Genomic DNA, 24021 nt, shown 5'->3' with positions numbered 1-24021 from the left:
GGATGGATGGATGGATGGATGGATGGATGGATGGATGGATGGATGGATGGATATCTGTCTCCCTTAGTGGTTTGTATAAATAATATGCTTGTAAAAGGAGTGGAGGAACACAAATAAAATGAAGACTCAATTGTTCCTTAAGAAAATAAACACTTTCTGGTAGACTTAAAGTATCAGTTGGCACATGTATGTGTCCAATGTCTGGAAAAAAAGTAAAAAAAACAATATAAGAAAGGGAAGCAATATCTTAGTAAAATTTGGAAAAGTCTGGGCTGTCTTTTGGTTCATTCCTGGAAGGTGCAGGGCAATGTTGTTCAATTTCTGTCTGCTTCAGGACAGCATCTGTCACATTATAGAAGCAGTCCAAGTGAAATGAAATTGGTCTAATGCCAGTTTTGCAATGATTAAAAGGAATGAGCTACAGCGCAAATACAAAATCAAATGGTGGGAGCTGCCATGGGACAACATGGAAAGCTAGAAGGTCAACTTATTTACTCCCTCTTTACAAGTAGAACTAATAGTATAGATACAGATCAGGCTGTTTGCTTAATATAGTCACTTTCTGTTTGATGCATTTACCAGCAATATCAACTTATGCTGTCCTCTGAAGTGTTCACTGTACCCCTTGTGCTGCCTCTGTTCCAAGACCAGTTGTAATCAATCAGGCTGATAAATGCAAGCGTCTTTTCTCACAGCAGCTAAGGTTTTGCTGAGTATTTTACAAAGGAGAACAAAGGGTGTAGTAATAAATATGAAACAAATGACACACAGCATAGTAAATAAGCAATGGTACAGTAGGGTATTCATACCACCAACTTCAGTCACCTGCTAAGTCAGATGGTGAGGAGTCCCACGCTCTTTATCTAGTTGGTGAGGAGGGATAACTCTGCTTTAGGGCAATTCAGGGAAACAAAGAAACATCTACTCTATCACTTTTTCTAGATAATTTGATTTGAGTATTATGAGTGCTTCCTATAAAGCAGTAATAGGTCTACTTCTGCAATGACTGGAACAGGCATCACAGTACCACATCCAATTGTTTTTCTTCTAAATTGTGGGAGAAATACTTTTGAATTCAGAGAGTTGTTCTAGCTAGAGGAGAAAACTGGGAAAAATCTCCCTGACAATGCTGTGGTGGATTCAAAAAGGCTGAGGAAGCACAAGAAATCCTCAAAATGTTTGTGAACAGTATTTCTGTGTGGAAGAGAAGATAGGTCTACAAGAAGGCATTGGTGTTATAAACCAGAGCTTTGTGATAGCCCTAAGAGCCCAGGTTTTATACCACAACACTAAAATATCTCTGCAACTCAGGTCATTAGTTTATACTAAATTAAAATGGAAGGAGCCAGTTCCACACTGGACCAGAAGGAGTAATGTTGTGTTGTGCCTGTTACATTCTGTCTCTGTCAGACTGGCAGTAACATTCTGACACAATACAAGGGAAAGGAAGGTGCAAGACCTCTGGATTTGGGAAGTAAAAAGGGCAAGACTATAAGAGTACAGGGTATTTCTCTTGAAGCATGGCTGAAGGAATTTTCTCCAGCACTCATACTTGAAAGGTCAGCTAAGAGTAAATGTGTAAAAAGAGTGAAGAAATTGTGGAAGGCGTTATGCAGAAAGGAGAGTCTAGTTTGAGGATGGAGTAGAAATTATGTAAGAAACAACTACAGTTCTCATTGTTGATAACTAATATTGGTAACAACCTAGTGTGAATCTATGTGACTGCCTATTTCTGCCAACCCTGCTTTCCATTCAGGCTACAATACTGGCCAGTGCTTTAATGGCACAATCTGGCCCAAGATGGGCATTGATTCAAAACTCAGAAATGAAATGCATGGAAAGGGAAAAAGAAAGCAAAACTCCATGTGAAAGGAAAAAGATCTAAACAACTGATGGTCTTTCTGATCCCTGAATAGATGCCAGTTGTCCTGAGGCAGTGAAGTAGCCAACAGATAATTCTAAACTTTGAAAGGCGTCCATATCACCACTCAGTCAGGCAAGGGAAAAAGAAACAGTATATTAAAAAAAAAAAAGGAGGGTAAAAAAAAATACCCCAGCTCTGTGTCAACAGCCTTTATAAAAATGTCTCTTAAAATAAAATGGATCTCAGGATGGATTTCCACTCAGTCTGCCAAAACCACATTTACCCACCAGGTCTGTTCCCTGCTCAGCCCAAGTTTACCAACAATCCTCATGGCTCAAAAAAGCCAAGAGGGATAACTAATGAAATTGCACTTACGTGAACTATGGCTACAAGCATGTGGGGCACACTCCACAGAGAAATAACTGGGAAATTCATACAGTGTGGGGGAAAGAGGTACAATCATCCACATTCACAGGGGGAACAAGCAAGCTTTCCAGATCAACTGGCTCCTTCCTGATGAGAGCAGGACACAAGCCAGACATGTCACTCTCGCTTTCTGCCTCTTTTATCTCTCGCCACAACTAGGGACTGCAGAGAGGAGATTGTTCTGGCTGGAAGCGAAGGGACACAGGTGGTACCAGCAGCTGCAAGCTCTTTAGTTCTCATTGGCTCCACTTATTAGAACATGCATTGTATGTTTAATACATTGCTTCTCATTGTGTGGGAGCAAGAGTTGGAGGCTGGTGGTGCTGCACCACGGTCTCTTGTATTGCTGGGGAGGGAAGGCAAGGTGGAGGCTGCTCCTAGTTAGAGATAATTAGAAGCTAGGGCTCCTGAAGAGAATTTGGTAACTCCACAAGAAAACCAGCTGTTCTTGATTACAGTGATATATTAGTCACTCTAAGGTAGCTGTGCCAGTCAGCATTTTGCAAACAACAAATAAATGCAGAAATATTTTCAAGCCATAGAACTTTGTGGGGACAAAGTTCAATGCATGGCTTACCTCTGAGATAGTCTGATTTGTTTGTTTATTTGTTTTTAAATTGCTGACTATAAAGAACAAAGGATTTGGGGAGGTCTGAGTCAGATATCTTCCTTTTATTTGGTTTTTACATCTAGGGATCACCATACTTTTAGTTTTGCCAAACTCACTCTGTTTGTGATAATGCTGTTCACCTATAACACATATGGGGGAGGTTCTACCAGGAACAGTATGATTTGATTCAGTTTCAGTTATCGTATGCTCTGATTATTAAATAAAATTTTATGAACAGCTACTGACACCTGTGGGAAACTGCTTTTCATGCTGTTGATTTATGGAAATATTATGTAGAAAATATTGTTTGCTCCTTATAATATTAAAATCCAGTGGATCATGATCTGTTAATTTTTTCAAGGCTTTAAAATAAGAATCTGTGTTACTGATGGTCTAGTACTTCAGAGTATGCAATTATTGAAATGGGTTTTCAGAGAAAATAATAAAATCTGGAAAAAAATAGAGAGGAGGGCAGAAATATACAGCACAGGTTTATCAACATAGATTGTTACCTGTAGTGAGTTTCTGCGGCTGGGTTTTGGTAGCAGGGAGGGGGGACTACAGGAGTGGCTTCTGTTAGAAGTGTGCTAGAAGCTTCCCCCATCCAGTGGAGCCAATGCCAGCCGGCTGCAGGATGGACTTCCAGCCACTGGCCAAGGCCAAGCCAGTCAGGAGTGACAGTAACGCCTCTGTGATACCATATTTAAGAACAGAAGGTATTGTGCAGAAAGAATTCCAGCCAGGGAAGAGTGGAGTGGAGTGAGAACATGGGAACAACAAAGTAGACACCAAGGCCAGTGCAGAAGGAGGGGCAGGAGATGCTCCAGGCGCCGGAGCTGAGGCCCCTGCAGCCCATGGTGCAGACCATGGTGGAGCAGCTGTGCCCCTGCAGCCCATGAAGGACTCTCGGGGAGCAAACACCCACCTGCAGCCCATGGAGAATTCCACGCTGGAGCAGGTTGAAGGAGGCTGTGACCCTGTGGGAGGCCCAAGATGGAGCAGGGTTCTGCTGGAGACCTGCAGCCCATGGGGAGGGAAGCCCACACTGCAGCAGGTTTTTCCCGAACAGGACTCGTGGCCCCTGTGGGGGACCCACGCCAGTACAGCTCATTTGTGAAGGACTGCACCCCATGGAGGAGTGATCCATGGGACAGCAGTTTGGAAAGAACTGCTGCCTGAGGGATGGATTCACGCCAGAGAGGTCCATCAAGGACCAGCTGTTAACTCATGAATCCTTAGCTGTTTTTTTTCTCTCCTCTGTCCGATTGCAGAGGGAGACTGAGAGAGCGGTATTGGTGGGTACCTGGCATCTGGCCAGGGTCAACCCACTACAGTTACCACACTAAACTGATACTACTATTTGGTAAGATTTTCTTAGGCAAATGAAATGCAGAAGGTTTTGTCTAACTGGACTTGCATGAAGCATTGATATCACAGGGATGGAAAATTACTGAGGTACAAAGAGAGAATTTGATCAAGAAATCTGAAGTGGGGTAGAATGTGACAACACCTTGTGCTGAAAGAATAGGTATTGCAGTTACAGGTCCCCGCAAGGCTCACTCTTAGGACAGGTTTTACTTAGTACTTTCATGATTGACCATGCCACATAAAGCAGGAGAGTGCTAATGAACCTTGCTGAGGTTTTCCTAACCTTGGGAAAACTTGTCAAGGCTGAGGAGATATGTAGGATACACACCAGAAAGGCAGTACAGACGGGAGTCTTAATTAATGGAGGGAGAATACTATGCAGGATATGAGCAGTAGCATGAAGTGCTTGGTCATTCACCCAGGAAGCAACAAAAATTTCGGATGCTTTTAGCTCCTCACATAGAAATAACAAAGAAGAGAAAGAGTTGGGTGTATAATCAGTCAATCACATTGATAGCTAAGACCCATCAGGCTGATCTTGTGGAAAAGGCAAATGCAGGCCCAGGATGTATTGACAGCTGAATATAATCTAGAATTCTCAGTAGAAAATCCATACCTATGTCAAATAGCTGAAAATAATTCTGATCTATAGAAGCATGTTAAGCTTTGCTGACAAGATGAAATAGCCCCCAAGTTTCTGAAATACTTGAAAACAGGTACTCAAGTACCTGTCGAAATAATCAAGAACAATTTATTTGGCTCATTCTCCAGATAGCCAGATTTTACTTATACTTTTGCTGTTCTGTTAAACCTAAATATAGCCTTAAACAAGTCTTCATTCATGTTGCATAATGACTATGATTTTCCCCCAAACTTCTTTCCCACTGTCTCCCCAAGCTCTTTGTGTGTCTTAATTGGTGGGGGAAACAGCTGGACAGTTGTAAGGAGGAAAGATACTCACAGATGACAAGAAGAAACTGGTTTTTTCTATCAGATGAAAATAAATTAGCCAAATGCAGTCAAACTCTTGATGGGGACTGGGAGAGTTTTTGCAATACCACAGCACTTAACTGGCACGTAAACAAGACAACACACATCCCATGAGCTTCTTTAGTCTCCCATACCTCCCACTCCCAATAAAATTGCTTCAGGACTATACAGCTTATTTTATTTTTTAATGCAATGTGCAGTTGTGTAATCCACTGTAGCACAGCTAACAGTCCTGAGATCGAATCAATGTCTTTCTCTAGGAGACATTGAGGAAACAGTATTCGAAAACTTACAGTTTACGTGAAACAGTCACCACTGTGATCCACTTCTACTGCATTGTTTTATCTTCAGCAAAGTATTTTTCTGGTTCACTAAACTCTGAAGTATATTAAAATGTATGCTGTCAGGTTAGTGTACTTTAAGTCCAGTGGAAACCAAAATAGTCCTATATAAGTTGCACCCAGTTTCTCTGGATCGCTACCAGGTTTTGTTTGTGGGTTTTTGTTTGTTTAGTACTGTTACCATACTGACCAAGAAGATAAAAAATCTCATTTACTAACCAGCTTTTACATTGCGTCTGTTAGCCCTTCCCAAACATGAGACTACAGTAGGAAAAAAAAGGAGGCATGGAATACTTTAACTTCTTACCCAGTGTCAGTGGATCATACAGTCTCTAGAACCAAGCTTTCCATGTGCAGATTAACATTTCCTGAGACACTTAGTCAAGTAATTCTGAACACAGCTTGATTACTAGATGTAATCAAGGCCAGGCTTGCTGTTTTGGACCAGTTTTTTCCAGCCAGAGTAAGCACTGTTATTACCAAGTCTTGCTTTTCCTGGTTTTCATCTTGTTTACAGGCTGGAAAAACAGACATGTCATAAGCAACTGAGGGAAAACTAAGCTAAGTAGAAACTTGTCATGGATTTGGCCTCATTTCACTCACACCCTTTCCCAATATTGCAAATAGACTCCTGAGAGCAAGCATCAATGCCATGTAAATCTAACTGGAAAAGTAATAAACAGAAACCTATTTTGGATGGTTTTCTTGTTGCTTATAACCAAGGAAGCCACATAGAAATTGAATCCATTTCACTGAATCTGTTTACATGTTCAGAAACAGAAAATTAGGAAAAAAATAAAAGTAAAATCATGTATTTTCTCATGCTCTTGATATTCATATTTCCTGTCATATATGTCATTCATTAAAGAAACATTATCTGGTATCTGTCTGCAACTTCTCAGCATTTCCCTGTGTCCTATTCCTGTGCTATTTTATTCCTATGGAAGATAAAAAATTAACAGTCTGTAGATCAAGTAATTATAATCGTGAGGCCACAGGTTGATAGGGCCTATGGAGAAATGTCTACCTTTAAAAATGTAAGTATAATTACTACATTATGCCTTGGAATAAATGGGAGAGAGGGGGAGCTGTGGACTTCTGTCATGGCTGTTGAATCAAAATGAGGAGGAAAGGAAAAATCACTGGTTAGGGCAGAAATTAGGCAAAAAGACAGGTTTATAATAACTATGGGCCAGATCCTTGAACAGTTTTTATTCATTACCTATCTCCTTTAATATTACTGCTAGTGTTTCTGTTTTGCAGAGTTCTGCAAGATGTGCCAGGCTAACTGATTTTGCATCTCCAAGTCATTCCCAGTTAAGAAGAACATTATCTGTGCTGCTAGTGTAATAGTGCAGATATGAACAAGTTAGCACTGGGACGAAAGCTTGTCTCTCCCACCCCCTTACTCCACAGCTGGCTGGAACCACTCCAGGTCTGAGAAAGAGGCTTACATTTGATCCCCAAAAGTCCAGTGTGTAAAGACAGAATAGTTGACCATCTTTTCTCTGTAGATGTAGTTGTCCATTCTAACTTTCCTTATGCATATGAAGCCCTAATTCTTCTGTTTTCTCTAGGAAGGAATAGAGGATATTTTGTATGAAGGTAGTCCGTTGGGAAATCAACACTTCTTTTGTTCTCCACCTGGGGGGTGACTTCCTTGAATGTTACTTAATCCCAATACATGACTGTGTTAGGGGTATATATGTCCCTAAATATCCTTAATATTTACATATAAATATGTAAAATGCGTATAGAGGTTTCCTCGCTATAGATGCTATTGCAGTTGGGAACTTGCTAAAGCACAGTTGACAATTTCTTGCCATATTTTCAGGCTTCAGAGGAGCCCTTTGGAAACCTGCACCTTTGCAAAGGCATCCTCACTTGAAAATGATACCTTTGACATCTCCAGCCTTGGCTGCCTGCTCAGAAGCAAGGAAGACCAAGCAGACTGGGGAAAAGAGAGTCAGTGGAGCAAATGAAGAAAAGGGTAAACCTGGAATAAATGCCCATAGACATGAATGCATGTCTAGACATGTCTAGACATGAGCTTCTCCTAAATCATGGCAGGAAGATGGTTACCCTATGGGTTATAAGTATAAAAATACCATAATTTGGGAAATACAGTGATGCTAGCTAGTGGAAGTAGGGAAGAGAATTTACATAATGTCATACTAGAAATACTTTCTGCTGCTGTTAATTTACTTCTTTCCCTTTCTTCTGATTTGTTGGGCAACTATAGACAAGGCTTGTAACATACCATGGCCTCTGTTTACTCATTAGTGAAGTGGGTATAGGTTAAAGACTGAAGCTTAATTAATGCTTTCTTCTATAAAGAAAGATAGTACAATATTGCAATACTCTTACTGTATTATTACAGTTTTTTATTTTTATTATATCTTTCTCATCTTTAGACTTTGTTCTCATTATGCTCTCTTAGTATTTATTTCACAAAAGCAGCTTGAGAACTCTTTCAAAATGGGAGAAGAGAAAGACATGTAGTAATAGAGAGGAAATAGCATTATAGTAAAAACACTCACCTGAGGTGAATTCCAGCCAGATATGGACCCTTTCAAGGTGGAGCTTATGTGGGATGTGAGTAGTACATAGCTTCTAGAGATGAAGAAGGATTTATCTCACTGTGCTACCTGTTTGTGCAATCAGAAGACCACAGAGTGTGCCATAAATTAAAATCTCAACTTTGTCTTGGATGTAAATGCTCAAACGAAAGTTTGTCTTTGGATACTCCCAAAAATCCCAAGCCACTGATGTTCCCAGTCAGTATTTTGAGATCTGCACTCATTTTTGTCTTCAGTACTTGGAACAGAGTGCAGAGCAACAAAGAAATTTATGAAACATTTGCAGGAGAAAACAAAGGATGTAGTAAGTGGTTGGACTTTGCGGCTGGATGAAATTTTGGATCAGTTTGAGTCTAAGGGACAAATACTGGGCATTTCTTTTAAAATCCGAAAAAGGGAATGGGCTTCATGCCATATGATCATTTTCTTTCCTGATGGGACTGGAGGCCTACCATGCCAGATCAGCTAAATCTAGGCTTGACCAAGCATCTCATTGCCAGAAGCCCTGTTCCTAGCAGCATTGCACACATTTGCTTCTGCCCTTAGGGGAAAAGGTCCATTGCTCCAGCAGGCGTGGAACTATGGGCTGAGTGTGGTGAATGCTGCTGGATGCTAGAGAGAGAGTTACCTACTGCAACTGTGTTTGTGGAGAAAGTGTCCAAAAGTCTCATTATTCACCCCACAGCTTTGCTTGAGCAGAGGAGTGCTCTGGCCTGCCTGGTACCTGCAGGACAGCAGACTGTAAGACAGGGAAAGTTTGCAATCAGAAGGATCCATTGCAAAAAGAGAAAGTGATATGGGAAGTGAAATCCTTCTTGTTCTATTTGGATTAATAAAATTAAATAATTGCTTAAAACCAAGTGTGAAGAAACATTATTATTCTATTACTAGTATTAATATTTATATATTCTAGAAGGTAACTCTGTCTTAGAAATTAGATAGCTTGGATTGGACTGGAAGATTCTGCTCATTAATAAGTGTGAAAGAAATTCAGCTCCCAGATTTTGGACACTATTCTGTCACCAGCAGGAGCAACTTAAATTAAACAGGTGTCTCTTTTTCCGGACCTTTGATTTCTGGAATATTTTTGAAAACTCTTCCTGGCTACTGATGACGTGTGACTCAAAATTATAGTATGATTTTTCAGTCCTCAATTGAATTTGCATTGTATAAACACCTTCCTTTGAACTGTGAATATTGTAAATTTCATGTGAAAGTAACTGAGAGGGAATAAACAGAGAATCCCAGGTGTAATTTTTTCCAGACACTTCTCAGAACATAAATTATCTTAGATAAAGCAATAAAGCCCCCTTACTCTTCCACAGTTAACCTGATATTTGATTTCTGGTAATTATTTCATGGCTAAGGCCCCGATCTGAGACACAGGAGATCTATGTCAAATTTCTGGCCCTGCCACAGACTACTGTGTAACCTGGGGCAAACCAATTAATACTTCTGTGATTTCTTTCCCTGACTGTAAAATGAAGATGGTTCTGCCTTTGCCTGTCTACAGAAGTGCATTGCCAAGTACCTTTTTCAGGAGCAAAGTAAAATTTTGGAAGGAAAATTACTTCCTTATTCCTTCTGCTCATCTTCCAGCCCTTTAGCTGTGCTAGTATGTGTTTGCAGGACCCGGGGTGTGGTGGGCTGGGGGGCAGGAAAAAGACGTGGGCATTTAACCTGGATCAGATCACTAAATTGAGGGATACTGAACTGAAGGGTGTGTGCTGGGCTCCTGGGGTGAAGAAAGAATGCTTCATCTCAGCATCTTTACTGAGGAAAAGGCTGAATGGAATGGTACCCCACCTTCTAGTTGCACATCAGTCCCACCAGCACAGTTGTTGTTTATATCACAGTAGCTAGACAGCCAAATTGCTATTGGAGTCAAATTGTGACAGACTCTAGAAATGAAAGCATTTGTTAAATGACTATTGTCCTGAACAGCTACTTTAGAATTGGAGATGTTGATCAAAGAAAATATCTCTGTTTTCCAATTGAGACAGTGAATACAGTCTAATGAAGTAATTTGTTGACAGTTGAAACTGCATCAATGCTAAGAACTTAAATCAGTTCCCTGAAATCCCTGCTTAGTGTTTTTCTCAGAGGACTCTCTTTCCTCCCCACCAGCTTGAAGATTGTGCACATAAATTAAATGAATTCAAACTGTACCTTTAGTGGAATTAGTGGGTATTTCTGCCAGGAAAATATTCATCTCCAGGGCATATGTTTTGGACAGGACCTCATAGTATCACACAAATGCAAATAGTAATGACACTAGTCCAAATATATGAGGTTATCAGTCAAAGGGAATAAATTTCCCTGATCGATAAAACACAGGCATTCCCATTCTGCAGGCCAACACTGCAGTTTCCAAAAGAGGGCAATAGCCAGAGGTCTAAGTTTATGGGTAGAAATTTGTGGGTTAAGCAGTCAACAGCACCCCCCACCCTAGGGCCCTGTGCTCCAAACCATGTGCCTCTTCCAACATCCCTTCATCCACCAGTCCCTCTTGCTGCCCTTCTTGAGGAAGCTCTATAGATTCTGCAGTGGCAGCGATGTCACAACTTCCCGTGGCCTCCCCTTGGTGCTCAAGGCTTCACATTGGTCCAGATAGCAGTTGTAAGATCTTGCAGGTGTGACAGGACCTGCCCTTGTCCCCCCTGAGTGTGTCCATACCTTTTCAAAGGTGAGTTGGCAGAGCCCTCTGCGCCAAGCAGCTGGGGATCCAAGGAGTGGGCAATGGGCACCCCATCTCAGACAGGCACATGAAATGCATGGCTTTGCCTGTCATCGTTTGTAACTGAAGAAATAACTTTGTCAGTTGATTGCCAACGTAATTACAGAGAGAGTGCATGGCACCTTCTCCCTCAGTGAAACTCTATAACCTACTTGCAGCATTATTAGTATCTGTGTATGGTTGTTCGCTGTCTGCTGGCACAATTATCTTGCTTTAATTTAGGACACTAATGATATTAAAAGATAGTTTGATGGCAGTGTAATTTCTTTTTATGTTTGTTGTTACTGGATGTATCAGTTGGTTCTGATACCATAAAACACAACATTTCATGTCTTCCCAGGGAGGAGAAAGGAGGAAAAGAGGGCAGTAGCAGGGAGGCAAGTAGAGGAGGAGGGAGAGGAGGAAGGGTAAGTCATTCAGCGCTCGCCTGATATGCTATTTGAAGTGAATGATAATTTCTTAGTACAGCAAAGCTGGCAGCAGTGCTTTTGCTATCAGGGTTTTTACCATGGTTCTCTGCTTATCTCTCAGCATGACCACTGAAATCTGTGAGATCACACTACGAGCCATGGTATCCTGTCAGGTTTGAAATTATTTCCGACAGGCTACAAAAACAATTGGGCCCTCACTTTGCCTGCTTTTACAGTAGTTGAAGTCTAATTTATAAGATAGATCATTCGCCTCACTGGTTCTGTCCTTGATACTTCAAGCAATGGCTGGTGTTGGTGACTTTTGTTTTGTGATTCTTGCATCTTCTATGGATTTTTTCATTTGATTTGTTTAGTTTTTTGTTTTCCAACTCATATCCCTATTTGATAGGCACAACTTCTTTATCCAAATGCATTATTTCCCTGCAAGTAGCTGCTTCACTGTTCATATCAGCTTTGACCTTCACAATACATCACCGCCTGCCTGAGCTTAGATGTATTTAATACTCTCTGGAAAGCTCTTCAGTTAGATTTTAATAGTATTTGTTCTACCTTTGTGCATGAAATAAGAGAAAGCTTGTTTTCCCCTTAGACCACAGGGCAACGCACAATTGCTGATAGAGACTGTTACAACATTAGACAATAGTCATTTAAAGCTACAGAGTTGCTGAGGTCTGTTAGACCTGTCTAGTTTTAAGCCCACTCTTGGTTACGTAAAATTTTCTATTAAATTGAAATTATGCTTCATTTATAGAGAAATACATAAGGAGATTGGTTTTAAATATACTAACTGGGCTACTCTGTTCCCACTAAAATGCCTTTGAAAATCTTACCTACAACTGTGGGATGCAGTGTAAGAATTAGATATTCTTTGTGATCCTTCTCTCTCTAGCATATAGTACTATGATGCTTTCAGTAAAATATGAAGCATTAAAACTTGCACCCCATCCATATTCCTTTTTGAATTGAAAATGAGTTATATTTTTATGACCACTGAAGCATACCTGCACTTAAAAAATGCTCTTACTGCAGTGTGCATCATTGTTTTCCTGGTGACATTATGAACATTTGGCATGTGAGATAGTTGGGGCCTGACACTCAGGTTGGTAAAACAATTTTGTTCCTCTTCATACCTTTACTCCTGTACTTTCTACATTTCTGGGGGACCATTGAAAATCTCCAGGGTTGAATTCTTCATACTTTACATCATTCAAATATTCTGCATTCGTGGCATCATATTGGCTTCTGATCCTGCAGCATAGAGCCCCAGATCTAAATGAAACATCTCAGAAGATTTCATGCAGCTCTCACTGTGTGGAAAGCTCAGCGGAAAGAACACTGTAGTCAAACTCAGAAGATGGAAGTTTCATCCTTCTTCCTATGTTTGTTTTGTGGCTTTCTGTGTCAAAGGACTCGGCTTTACAAAGTGCCTTGTAAATGTTATGTTTGAAGGATTACTGTTATAGCCTGATACTGTTCTAGAGTTTCTGTTTCACCATCCATTAAATGCTAGGTCTATGTTACCTAGCATTTTAGTGAAGTGCATGGACAAGCTTTTTGATGAAAAGCATCACATAACATGTAGCAACTATTAAATGCTGGCCAGATCACCGTGTACTTCATACAGTTCTTAGGCTGGCTCTAAAATCAATGAGAAAACACAAGAGCTTGAATTTCTTCTGTGCTAAAGAACTTTTCTTCTGTGCTAAAGAACACGGACATAGTTTTTAGTGCTTAATGGGAGGAAACCCAAATCATAGAAGATGCCATGAAGATGCTGTTGTTTGTTATCTATGGAAATACAATGCAGATATGTCACAGCAAGACCATTCCTCTCAATGGCAAAATTTTTCAGCACAAGAGATGTGAAATTTTCCTTTCCACACTTCTCTGTCTGTGATCTCTCTGACTGGTTCCAAGGTGACAGACGACTGGGTGGCAGATTGTGTGATGGATAGCTTGATTATTTTAACAATTAAATATGTAATGAAGAGCTGGAAAGGTTCCATGTAAGTCTCATTTTCACCCTGGTTAAATATGGTGTGCATAATTAATTTTCAAATATGAAAGGGCTCAAGCAAGAAAAGAAATGAAAGAAAGTTGAAGAGATAGTGAATATTTTATTAAACGTCACTCATTCAAAACTCATTAATATACATAGTCCAGGAGTAACTATCTCCTATAAAGTTAAATGCAGTAGTGCTTATTTTCTTGGCAGATTATCTGGTTTGTTGTTGAGAGTAATTGTTTAATATCATCTATGGACCAAACCCAAGCTCACGTGCCTCTCAGGCCATCAGAAGGTGAAAAGTCATGGCTTTCTGTGTGGAGGTCTAAGGTAGCACAAATTTGAAAGAAAGGAGACTTTGTCCTCTGGGCCAATACACAAGTTCCTTTAAAGTCACTAACGACAAGAGATGAGTGAATAGTCTTGTGTTCCCATGTTGGGAAGGTACTTGTGTGCATCTGAAGTTTGAGAATCCCAGCATTGGCTTTTCCTTATTTAAGAACACCATTTCCTGTGCTCATTCTTCAGTATCTAGAGACAGTGATTTCCTGATTTGTTTTCTGAGACCATAGTTCACACAGCCACCATTTAGAGGAGAGGAAAATGGCACAGTGCTCTGTCACAGCTTTGGACTTAACAGGGCTGATGAAAACTTGGACACTCATCTTGAAAGAAATTCCATTACTTCAAAATTTATGTGTTCTAAATTGCAATATTTAAAATGTCTCCGGTATTTTTTCTGGATTTTTTTTTAAATTGTGAAAGTGTTTTTAATAATAATCAACTAAATATTCTGTTTGACTTTGTTGGATCAAATCTACATATCTGTTTTGGATCCTGTTCGATATTCCTCTGAGCTGTTGGATGACACAGATCTACATGTTGTGGTCCTTGTTTTTTCCCAAAGGAACTAGGCTACTTTGTCAGACCAAATCCTCCAGATATTCAGATTCAAATATGACCTAATAGGAATTGTATCTCTCCACATCATAAAATCAGGACTTTAAAAACTGTTTTACTTTCAAAAAATTAGCAGGGAAATCATGGCCAGTTCTATAAATTAACTGGTGAGCAATATGATTCATAGCTAGTGAATGCTTTGAAGATGCAAAGTGTTATGTAAATGCCAAGAAATAATAATTATTATAATTAGAATATTACTAACAATGGAAGGAGAGAAGATTAAACAATGGGCTTCATTATGAAATCCTTTCGAATGAACTAAGGCTGAGGACATTCATTAAATGCAGTGCCATTCCTCTGCAAAAGAAACATCCATGCTCCTGCATGCTGCTTTCTGATCCTGGTGCACATCCTTACTCTTTCAGCATGAATCAGATATGAGCAAGAAACCCGGCATAAGGAGGAAAACAAGCGTAGTAACAGAGGCACTATTATATTCTTGCTGCCAAGAAGAGACTGCTTTTATTCTCAATTACCCAATCATGGCTGGCCTCCAAATTTCTAGATATGTAATCCAAGAGAATTTGAGCTTCTCAGCAAAGCTGGAAGCAACATCCTGGTCCATCTGAAAAGTTAAAATATAACTCCTGTTAATTTTCCTTATGTTATTTCTTCTCACCTGACACTGTGGACATCAACTTCAGTTTTCCAAGAATATCTTTCTTCTTTGTTTTTCTGAATATTCGATCTTTTAAGAGGCATCACTGGCTGCTATGATTATTATTTACTAATTTTATTTGCTGTAGTCCCTAGAAGCTCTAAGCAAGCTCAGAACACCACCGTGCTATGTGATGGTCAGCTTTTATTTAGCATTTCACCAAAACCCAGAATAATTGTAAATTATCTTCCAAATTTCAGGAAGACTGATCTTTATCACCTTGCTAAAATAAGGTTTCAATTTCAAATAAGAAGAAGCAGTAATATCTCATTCCTTTGCAATCACTGTCAGCCTACCAATTATGGACTCCCTTACTTTGACAGCTAACCACAGTGCTACAAAGTTCCTGATTGCAATAGGGTTTCCTCTGTATCTCTGGACACAGCTGCCAAAAGAAGGCAAACTGCACTAAAAAGTGTGTCCTGAAAAATATTTCACTGACTCCCACTAGTCCTAGTTTACCCCCAAATGTGCTGCTGTAGAAGACAGAAAATGGAAGAGTGAAGAGGGCAGCTTAAAAAGCTATTCCATTTTGTGTAGACAACTGTGACTGCATGAAATATTGCCCCTGTGGTAGTCAATGGCAGCCTTGATGTTGACTTCAACGGGCTATGATTTCGCCACACATGCTTATTGTGTCATATAGCCCAGACACTCATTGTCTGTGGCTGATGGACAGAGATCCAGGCTGGGTGTGGTGAGCCCAAAGGAGACAAAACTGGAACACAGTGTGTCCCATGGCTGGCTGGCCTTATAGCGCTTTCTTCAGTAAGTGTGCTTTTAGTTTATGACAATCTGTGGCTCCATGCATCAGAAGAGTAACTGCATCCAGGAAAGCACTCTGAGGTTGGGGCTCCTTTGAATCTCTTTGTATGATAATTTCTCTAGCATTTGTGTGACTGGTCAAGCTCCCTTCTTGTTTCTTCCCTGTGCTCACTGGCTTTTTTCTGCTCCTACTAAGTCGATGGTGAAGCTGCTGTTGACTGCACAGACTGCTCAGGCAAACTCTGATCCTCTAGATAAGCATCGTATGTTAGAAATTTTGGTTAATTTCCATCAAATTGTGTTATATAACAAATAGTAGTGTCAATAATTTCTGCTAAGACATCTGAGTTGTCATGTTATATCTCTGCATATTATTGAATCAGATCCAATGATCAAACAACTTGTTGGTCCTTCACATATTTTTGTAGTATTTCTGATGGACTTCTCTGTAAAAGATATCTTATTTTTGGCATAGAGTAAATTTTACCTAAAAATATGGGTTTAGTAGTTGGTACATTGGTCTTCTATAAAGGAAAAAAGTCTTCAAATGCATTCTTTGTTGTCACTTGCCTTTGATTTCCATTTACCATTTCTTCAGTTCAGGAAAGCCTTCTGTTCTTTAGAATATCTTAACACATGCTAAACTCCCAGAGTCAATTGCCCAAAAACACTTCTCTACTTTTCTGTGATTCTGTGGACAGAATCTGGGTGTAGTCACCAAATCCAGTTTGCTATCCTAGAGCTATGTGGAATTTGTTGCAAAGAAAATCTTAATGTTGCCAGGAGATAAAACAATCTGTAAAAAAGAGCTAACTTCTCAAGTGAAACAGTGCCAATTTTGAAGCAGCACCATGTGCTGCCAATATCAGCAAGACATTGTGCAGTCACTGGCTGTTGATAAAATGGAGACCAGTGATTCCCTCAATCAAGGTCACAGATGATAAAGTGCCAAAGGCCCAGCAGCAGGGACAGAAGGCCTAAACATCAGATCAGCTTTTGTGTCTTTCAATAGAAAAATAATTTCAATATTTAACTTCCTTTTCTGCCTGAGCCTTCGAGGTCCACAGAGGGTAAGAAGTCACTCAAGTTGTCGTCTGCATCAGTTTTAAGTCATTCTAAGAGATGCAAATGGCTTCCTAACAGGGACTTCTCCTGAGCTTTGTTTGCATTTTCCAGAATAATAATAAGAGCTTTTTAAAGCTTTCCCCTTCACAAAGGGGCTAACATCTTCTGTTCCCTTCGCCAAGAGACCTTTGAAAGAATATGTGGTACCATACCTTTGGAACATTAAAATGAAAGAGATAATCACTTATTTTGCAGGGATTTTGAAACCAAGATATCACACATTAAAAAGAGCATCTTGAAGAGATTTGCTGATGTGAGGTTATTACAAAATATCATTTTTACAGACCTCAGCTCATGTCAGGAGCAGTTTCTTTACAATTATTGATCTATTTGAACAATACTTCTGGTTTGATTGATGGTTTGTTGTCATTATTTTAGAAATATTCACATTGTGCCTAGTCCTGACTAGATGTTCTTTTAGAATTCAGTTAGTATTTTTTTACTAAATATTCATTTTAGGACTGTGTCAGATAACAAGAAGCAAAGATATGTGCCAAGGAAAGAGATATAACTAGAAATATACTAATGATATATCTCTTCTGGATTGCATTTAAATAACTATGTGTTTATTCATAATGACAAAATCCTAACAATGTACTGCTTACAATTCTTCTTAAATGAAACTGGCAGTGGAGAAATAGGGTCTAGTTAGCAAGAGTGCCCTTGTATGATGGAATAATATAAACATTCCAATAAAGATTTCATTTTCCAGCAGGATTTATACTAATCATAATAGACCTCTTCCAACTACATCCCAAAGACAAGATGGTTTGCCCAGTATATGGGGGAGCAAAGTTAGGCTGGCCAAAACCTCAACAATTCTATTTGATGACAAATTTGGAGGTTTCAAGAATGAAAGCAAAACCTCCAGTAATTATTTGCACACATAAGCAATGACTCTATAGTTGTCTCCCCCTTACCAATTAGGACTCTCATCTAAGATGTGAGAAATATTTGAAGTGTTGAAGAAAAAAAAAGAAAACAGTGCAAAAGTATCACAAAGGAACAGACAGCAGTGTCTCTTCCTATCCTATCTATCGTTCTGAGATTTGTAGTATGTGATGGCTTCTGAATGCATTCTGGTCCCATACTGTCATTATGAGCCTGAAGGTTAATTTTCAATAACTTCATTCAGAATTCAATCTGTATAGATTCTAAGATCTAAGCAAAAATATCTGGCTTCAAGATCTGGATCTGTGATGGTATTTAACTGATGTTTCAATTAAGTTACTATTTTCTGGTTAAAAATTCAATCTGCAGGGCTTGAGGGCACATCTTGGTGGCACCTTAGAGCATACTTTGCGATCTGTAGTCTGCAGATTTACCGTAACCAGCGAGTCATATTTTTAAACAATCCTGATCATGTGCATCCTTGGAGATTCAAAGAAATTCTGAGAGTTGCTGGTGAATTTATGAATTACTAACTTTAAAACTTAAGTGCTACTAAATTTTTGTGCTTTTATAACATCAGGGAAAAACAGACTTTTTGACATAGTCTTATAAAAAATGAGTTTTCTAACTAGAAAAGAAGTTTTCTTCTATCACCTTATCCACTATTTCTATTTCGCACTATGTAGGTTGAAAGTACTTTGGCATAGGGATTGTGTTTCCTCTGATCTCTATAAAATGCTCAACACAATCTAATCCTCATTAGAGCCTAATGCCATAACTGACATCAACTGTGTGCATACAGATTTCTTGCATGAATGAAAATTGACAATTGAATATCCTGATCCTCCAGTAAGTTGTACATATATAGAAAGAGAAATACAGATATATGATTAAACATGTACATCTTTGCATATGCTTGCATGCTGGAGATTTTCTGTATATATTTTAAGAAACAGTTATGCAAAAAGAAATGTAGCTTCATTTGTTTGTCTCTGGTGGAGAAACATGCTGAGAATTTATAGAGGGTAAGGCAGGGTAAGGGTATCTTGCCTAGTTTAGAAGAGGAGATAAAAGTTTCAAAATACACTATTGGCTCTGGGATACTGAAAAGCCTGCTGCAAGATAGAGGAAGAAAGAGGTTAGTAGAACATGTCTATTTTCATCCTGTCAAAAGGTTCCTTCTGGCTACCTACAATGCAGACATAACTGACTCTGGAGGAGGGTATCTTTCCGTCTTGCTGGGGATACCAGATGTAAAATACAGTTTGCTTGCTCAGCACCATTGCCCCAAAGACTGAGAGAACAGAGGAGTGGGGGAAGGTGAAGAAGTCTGGCTGAGCAGAATCGGGGGGGCAAAAAATTAATTGAATCAAATAGTGAACCAGCTGTCTTCACAGCAACTCGGCTTCTGATGACCCTGGTAGAGCTGCAGTGGATGCTGCAGTGCTCTACAAAATACTCCCTCATTTCAGTTTTAAAAGGCTTCATTGCACCTTATCACATCAAAGCAAAGCATCTGCATGTTTCAGTTGTGGGGCATCATGTGTCTGGCTCCCCTCTGGCTCTCACTAATCCCCTGGATTATCGCAGCTCTCTAAAGCAGCTCTTAAAAACCCTGTGAAAATAGTACTCCAAGTGGGTGTGTGAAAAGCAGGGACTGAAGCAGTAAGGCTGCCTGTGCCTATGGAATTTGTATAATCACAGCCTATGATACCCAAAAAAGGTGTTGAAAAGTCTGCTTTTCCACTAGCTGATCCCAGACAATACTGGCTCTCAGCGAGACAAAACAAAATTGAGTCTGGTTCGTTCATTTGCTGGACCACATCTGAACCACTGCTATGAGTTATAGCTCATGCTGAGCACACCTATACATTGCTTCTGAATGACCTTCCATCATTCAGGTTTTTTACTCTCTTTTCTAAAGTCACTATCTGCAAATCAGGGAGTTTTTCAAAGTGATGATGTGCAGGCTGCAGAGAGGGGAGATGATGTGGGAAGCCTTTGCTATGGAGGTGGCACCTGATTCTCATAGGACTGCTATCCCAGCAGTTCAGGTATGAAAAACAGAGGGCTCCAGCCTGTACTATCAGTCCAGCACCTTTCATAATCCTCAAATCAACTTCAGAGAAAAGAAGGCAAGCAATGAACACAAAAGGCAAAGCCTTCCCTAAGTAAAGGAGGTGAAAAGTTTACTCAGACAGTATGTCTCAGTGTCTTAGATCTAGTGACTGGTCATTCCCAAAGGACAGTATAATAATCCCCATGCAAGTTATGGTATTGAGAACTAAATGATAGTAAACCGTAAAGTCTTCAGTAGTCCATGAGATTTTTTTCTTTTCTCTCATTAAAAAATAAAAAAAAGATTATGCATGTCTGACATTGACACAAAGTCTGGAGAACTGACCCATAAAGTAATTAGAAGAGGAATTCACCCTCTGCTCTGCCCCCCTTCCCCAACCTTTCCCATCTCAAAGCCAGATCAGATGAAAGGCAAGCTCCGCTTACTTCCTGATCTGTCTAATTTCAGTAACGAGGACCATCCCGACTTCATCTTCCTGCAGCTGCTAGAAGTGAAACTCAAGAGGCTGCCGCAGGCACTGCAGCACCTTCTCAGAACTGCTTGACCTTAATGGATTAGCGTTTCCCTGAGCAGGTGGCAATTTAAAAAGAGGAGACAAACTTTTACACTTAGGAGACCTCTGGTGAATGGCATCAAATTTCAGAATGTTGAAACAGAGCAAAGAAACTTACGATGCCTTCCCACCTTAACCCTGTGCCACCTTAACCCCCTTGCTATGCACATAAGTTACAGCTTTCCAGTTAGGATCCTAAGTCCATTTATTAAGGAATCAAAGTAAAAATGGCCTTATATTCTTAACATGTTGTACCCTCACAAATCCTTTTGAATTAAAGGAGAGCGATGGGTGCTTTGATTTCAGTCTGCTTAAATCTGAGTGTCTGAATAGGGTGTTAGGAGTATTATTTTGGGTTCTTCATTTTGCAAGTATGTGCCACAGTAAATACATCATAGTAAAAGCAATAATAGTATCTTTTTTTTTTGAGGATGTAATTCTACCAAATGATTCACAGTTTAAACTGACAGCACCAAATGCATTGTACTATGTGTTTTCAGTAGGTAGAAAAGTAGAAAAAATTCTAGTTTATTTTAAAAAAGAAAAAAAAGTATTTGTTGATTCCACGTCAGCCCTAGCAACAGACCAGGTTCTACTTTCTTTTAGTGTTTTCCACTGTCTACTCTGATTTGTTTGTTTAAGGATGCATCATAATAATTACAAGTCAAAACTATCAAACAGATGTCCAAGATTTGATAGCCAGGTGTCAGATACCATATCAAAACCTAAAGACAGAGATACCTCTCCTTAGGCTTCTTTACACTAGCTCAGCCCCTACGGCTTTGATGACTTACAAGACCATATTGGATATGTTTTGAAACAGGTTAGTGCTGTGTATTACTACATTTTCCAATCAGCAGCTAAGAAACATGAGATTGTTTTTTACCACAATAGGAAGGAACATTTCTAGGAGACAGGCAAGATGGTAAAGCAAAAGCAAGGAAAATGAGTGATAAATTGTCTTTTTTTCTTATAAATAAACCTGTTACTTTCTGAATGGTCTGTTCTTCTCAACAAGATGTAGGAATCTCATATAAATATGCACATACATATGTTTATATATTTATTTTTCTATATGCATTTGTGTATAGTGTTACATATACATATGCATATATATCTTTGTGTGCATATACATAATTCACATATAGTTATGTCAGATATTTATTTACCAGGTATTTATTTCCTAGTTCCAGTAGTTTCTGTGTGTTTCTTTATAAGCAGAATATATTTTGTGTATTTTAGAGTTGTCATGTCAAATGACTTCAGTGGAAAACACTGACATACTGTTCAGTTAAAACTTGCAGTCATTTAACATCAAGGACATTGTCCTTATGAGACAATAATGTCCTGAGAAGCATTGCTTCTGGGATTGCATTCATATGATTGCCCAGTGACATCTAACTTTTCTGAACATATCTGGCTCTATATTGTCTGGCTCTGTCCCCAAAGACCTGTATAGCCATACACGATTCATGAATATTAAAAGCACGATTATACTTTTCACCCCAGCATAGTTCATCTGTCTATCCAGATATGTATGTCAGCTATTTTAACTGAAGCTGTCTCCCTGACTAGTACCTCACATATAGTATTTGCATGACTTCATGAATACATCAAAACTGTAAAGCTGTATGTTCTACATGCACATTTCTGATTTTTTTTAGTAAGGGTGAATTCCCCAGGGCCTGCGCAAAGCACGAGTGAAAGTAACTGTCAGAAAGAAAGATTAGCAAAGATGAGATCTGTGGATTTCTCCCCTAGTTTGGTGGGGGCCCCTCAGCCAGCACTTGCTGATACTGTGCCTGTGCTGGTTTAGTGTGCAGTGCCACATAGCTTTGCAGGTATACCCGCATAAAAAAACCTCCCATCCTCTACTGGAAGAAAACTACTGTGGAACTTTGCAATAGAAGCCAGCAGGTTCCAGCATATGGCTTGTTTTCACTCTGTTCTGTGGATCTAAGCTCCATGCCCTCGGAGACCTTTGTGGACAGCCCAGTGTGTGCACCTCCTGGTCAACATACTCAAGTACTTTTTCTGCAATAGATAGTAGAGCCACTACATAGCACTGAGTATCGCAGATACTTTATGTTGGGAGGGAGGGGAATAAAGAATAAAACAACTCCCCACAAACATACTCAAGCAGCAAACATCACATTTTCTTTTTCAAAATAAAGAGAAATTCAAAATATCTCTTTCCCTGAATCCAGCCAAATATGCAACCCAGCAGTGGATTCCTACAAAATGGTGAATTTCAAAGTGATGCAGGATGTAACAAAGTAACAGAGACCAAGGTAGTTTTGTCTTCCACCACTCAGAATCATAACCAAAAATAATCTGTTGAAATTACGCTGGAATAAAATATTTTAGGAAAGTAAGGAAATATACATAAAATATATGCAGTTCCAAAATATTTTACCCATAAATTTCCTCTGCATCTGTGAAACTGGACAAACTTCAGTCATACCAGATGCAGAAGCAACATTAAAGCTTAATTTCTATTCAGTCAGTAGTTTGCTTCTTTCTTCCAAATATAAAATTAGGCGAATTCACATGCCTGGAGAACTTTCAAGAGCTAACATATGTGACTATGATGTGAAACAGTAATTTATTTGTATTAATTTTAAACATGCAGTGATTGGAAAGAGGGAGATATTACAAGAGTGAAGTAAAGGCAGAAGTATTCAAGCTAATACAGAGCACACATCTTTCAATTGCATTAGAAATCTCACATATATGTGAGATTTAGGGAAATCCTGGAAATTTCTGACACTTCCTTAGGTTTTGGGGTCTATAAACTAATTAATGGATGGTATCATCTCTACAATACAATAGATAGATTTTTTATTTGTGGCAGATATAGTAATGATAGTTTCTTTCATTAACTTTTAGTAATAATCTTTATTTAATAATTAATAAAAGTATAATTTGATACAGTAAAAATTAAAAGTATTCTTCATTTCTCTGTAATGTTTCAGAAAGACCTGTCAAAGGACAAATGATAGCAATTGCTTACAAAATACATACATTAGTCAGATTATGTGTAGACCTTTGCTTTACAACACCTAAGGGCCTGATCCTGATGACTATTTACAGCACAGTTACTATTCCAAATAGTAAACTTTTGACTTGTTAAAAGAAACCAGTTAGATATTGCCTGTATCCTTGCATGTTATAGCTTAAAATGTGTGTGAATACTTTTGTTTGAACAGTGAATGTCATGCTAACTGTTGGTGAGATTTCACCCAGAAATCCTTCAGCACTCCCCATCTAAATTATGGTATCGGTCTTACTGCATAAAATAATATCTCCATCATTAGATAAACAGCAGGACTTTTCCCATGAAGAGCTATGCAGACAATTCCTACCAGCAAAGGTTCTGTCAACTAATAAGTCACTGTATTAAGTGGGGCAGGTGTATTCTCCCAGTATAACATTACATTGACATGTCACAGTCTTGATGCATTTAAATTAGCACTGCAGATAAGACATTATTCTGCTGTGAGGCTGCTGCATCTTTCAGAGGTCATCCCTAAGCCAAAAATGAAGCTTCCACCTTCAACCAAAGCCTTCAGTTAAGCCAAAAGCCTGCAACAATAAACAGTTAAGTTGTTCTGACATGATCAGTAAATAAGGCC

At 39.2% G+C, this 24021-nt stretch overlaps 1 long non-coding RNA gene across 2 annotated transcripts in view; it reads left to right on the top strand.

Moving 5' to 3' along the window:
• The first annotated feature begins 10490 nt into the window (after positions 1 to 10490).
• Positions 10491 to 24021, top strand: part of LOC135418592 (uncharacterized) — a 41612-nt gene continuing 28081 nt past the window's right edge. The window contains exons 1-3 of one of the 2 annotated variants that reach the window (XR_010432553.1): positions 10491 to 10864; positions 11256 to 11322; positions 19678 to 19902. This is a non-coding gene — a long non-coding RNA (uncharacterized LOC135418592). Of the gene's footprint in view, positions 10865 to 11255; positions 11323 to 19677; positions 19903 to 24021 lie in introns of those variants that run through there. The other variant, XR_010432561.1, reaches the window with a different exon arrangement.

The sequence above is a fragment of the Pseudopipra pipra genome, chromosome 1, assembly GCF_036250125.1.
Source record: "Pseudopipra pipra isolate bDixPip1 chromosome 1, bDixPip1.hap1, whole genome shotgun sequence".
In the NCBI taxonomy this organism is placed as follows: Eukaryota; Metazoa; Chordata; class Aves; order Passeriformes; family Pipridae; genus Pseudopipra; species Pseudopipra pipra.
Note: the sequence above shows the minus strand (reverse complement) of the source record. Positions and strands in the feature narration are given on the sequence as shown.